At 37.6% G+C, this 3,193-nt stretch overlaps 1 pseudogene; it reads left to right on the top strand.

Moving 5' to 3' along the window:
• The first annotated feature begins 1,622 nt into the window (after positions 1-1,622).
• Positions 1,623-2,016, top strand: LOC103251117 (annotated as a pseudogene).
• Positions 2,017-3,193: the final 1,177 nt, after the last annotated feature.

Genomic DNA, 3,193 nt, shown 5'->3' with positions numbered 1-3,193 from the left:
AATGTACCGTGACTAATTTTTTTTGATATTACAGTGAGGTGGTCTAAAAATGTATTTAAAGTGAGACCATAAATATTTTAGAAGAAATAAATTTGGAGAGTACATTGTGATTTAAAACTTTTATTTTAAAATATAAATACAGAGAAATATTCTCAAATCAGGCATGAGAAAAAAGAAACATATAGGGAAATATATACTTTCCTAGATACAAAAGTATTTTATATAGAGATTTTATATAAAGATGCTAAATGAAGATTTTTATAGATTTTAGATAAGGATTTTATAGATTATAGTAAGAATAGAGTATGACAATATCTTAGTTTTAAAAATATTTTTTTCTCTTAGAATTTGGCATATAAGAGTTTAAAATGTAAGGACTAAGACTTACTAGAAGATGTTATATAATTTATAAAATTAGAAGAAAAAATTTCAAGTTTCAGTTAACATTCACCCAAAAATAATGGTTCTGAATTTAAAATTTAATTTTGCTACAGGTATCAAAAGTTTTACTGAACTACAAGCAAAGAGGGAAAATTCCTGATTCAAAAAAATCAACAAAACTTTATAATTCTTCACAATCACATGATTACACATGTAGATACATACCATACGCCTGTGAAGTTATACTTAATAAACACTAATAAAGATATCAAATTATATTACCCAATATTTTACTGTTTGAATTTATTTTCTCGATTTCTCATTTATGCAAGGTACAAACACACACAATTTGAGTAGCATAGTATTACATGAGATTCTTTAGATAGTAGTAAATTTAATTCTATTCTAAATTATCTGGTGCCTTATCTTTTAAAAATATTTGAAATCTCAAACTGTCAATTATACAGAATATGAAAATAGAGTATAACTCAAAATTTTGATATCTTGTTCAATTTTAAGAATTCATGAAAGATAACCAAGATTCAAATCTGTAAAAGTTTCATGACATAAATGTTAAATTAATATTTTAAATTGCTATTTTCTCCATAATACAGTTATGACAGAAAAATACAAAATAATAATAAAATTAAGCTCAGTTAAAACTGCTTTATAACATGTTAACAGTATCTAAATAAATAATATTTACATTAAATCAAAAAAGCAGCATACCACACACCAAAGTTGATTTATCACTTCAGTTTCCCAGAATAACCAAGAATGTAAAAAGCAGCTAACTGCAGGAAGATTTGAGGGTCATTTCAAGAACACAGAAAAAAAAACTCCATTTTCAGAGCAAAAGAAACTTGGCTATAAATGAATTCAAATGATATATTATGAGAAGTTATTCTGGAAGATTAATATCAACTTGTTATTTAAGTATTCTTTTCCCATTATCACTAACATTAGCACTGCTAGAAATATAATGAAGATCACATTTCTTAGAAAACATTTTCCCAAAACGCCGCCGGGATTTCTTCACCCGGCCCTTCCCTACCTCTGGGCGAGGGACCCGAGATCCCTTCTGCACGCTCGGCTTCGCGGTGTCGCGGCGGGCGCCGACGTGTCCGAAGCGATTCTGGTACCATCTTGAAATTGGCGGAGGGAAGCAGGACGAGAGAGACGCACTCATCGGCGAGGAAGGCAGGCCCCGTCCGGGGATCTTGGAAACCCTGCGGACCATCATGAAGTTCCAGTATCAGGAGGACCATCCCTTCGAATATCGGAAAAAGGAAGGAGAAAAGATCCGGAAGGAATATCCGGACAGGGTCCCTGTGATCGTGGAGAAGGCTCCGAGAGCCAGGGTGCCTGATCTGGACAAGCGGAAGTACCTAGTGCCCTCTGACCTCCCTGTTGGCCAGTTCGACTTCTTAATCCGGAAGAGGAGCCACCTGAGACCTGAGGACGCCTTATTTTTCTTTGTCAACAACACTACCCCTCCCACTAGTGCTGCGATGGGCCAGCTGTATGAGGACAACCATGAGGAAGACTATTTTCTGCATGTGGCCTACAGTGATGAGAGTCTATGGGAAAGTGATTGGTGGAAGCCCCAGCAGATGGGAGCACCTGGACTTGGGGGTAGGGGGAGGGGTGTGTGTGGGACTTGGGGAAAGAGGGGGAGGCTCCCACCATGGAAGAGACAGAAGGTGAAGACGTTGAAAACATTACACCGCACACACTGTCATCACATTTTCACATGCTCAATCGATATTTTTTGCTGCTTCTTCGGCCCAGGGATAAAGCATGTCAGGACAGAGCTGTTGGATTGGATTTGATAGAGGAAGGAGAATGACATAATTTCACAGCATTCCTGAGAATGAATTTTTGTATGATTTCATACAGGGATAAGGTGGTGGGCAACTTGGAGCCAGAGATGACTGCAGTCCAACAGCAACTCCCTGCTCTTCCTGTCATTGAAGCATTGTGCCTTGGTCTCCACTGTCTCCCTCCCATCCCATTCAGTCTCACACACAAATGTCACAGTACCACCCCCAGGGGTGGTAATAGACATGGACACAGAAGTTTAGCTTTCTTATCTTTGGAAAATGGGGATCAGGCACTAAGGCAGGTATGATTTCAAAGATAGTTTTAATAGCATTAAACTGGAATTGATGGAGTGTTGACCTGTTGTCTCTCTCTCTGCCCCTTATTCCACACCTACCTTGAATGTAATGAGCCTCAGGCATTTCCAGTTACAGACTGAAACCACTCTTCTGGCATTTTCCATGTGTCTGGACAGAGATGTCTTAGGTAGGGAAGGGGCAGGTATGAAGTCAGATAGATAATCCACACCTCCCACTCATCCAGAATCTCACTCCTATGCTGCCTCCCTGCAGTCTCACATGCACAGGAATGCTACTTGATGGCCAGTTACTTCCCTCCTCGGTTATCATCTGCTGCAGCTGCTAGGTAGAACAGTTTGGAGGGATACTTTTAGTAATTCATGGGGATTTTACTGATTTATTTTCACTTTTGGGTTTCTATGGGGTGGGAGTGGGGAACAGGAATTACACTCAGACATGACATTTCAATTCATTTCTGCTAATGGAAATGTCCTTGGGAGAAATCTGTGTGTCAGTTCTGTCAGCTGCAGGTTCTTGTATAATGAAGTCAATGCCATCAGGTCAAGGAAATAAAATAATTGCTTACTTTAAAATTTAAAAAAAAAAAAAGAAAATACTTTCCTAAAAGCTTAATCTAATAAAAATTATTGAACCATAGGAATTTTGACTCCCAATAAATTATCATCTATATT

This window comes from Carlito syrichta, unplaced genomic scaffold (genome assembly GCF_000164805.1).
Source record: "Carlito syrichta isolate Samal-C Ts95f unplaced genomic scaffold, Tarsius_syrichta-2.0.1 Scaffold541, whole genome shotgun sequence".
NCBI lineage: Eukaryota > Metazoa > Chordata > Mammalia > Primates > Tarsiidae > Carlito > Carlito syrichta.
The sequence above is the reverse complement of the archived record's forward strand: the minus strand, read 5'-3'. Positions and strand labels throughout refer to the sequence as shown.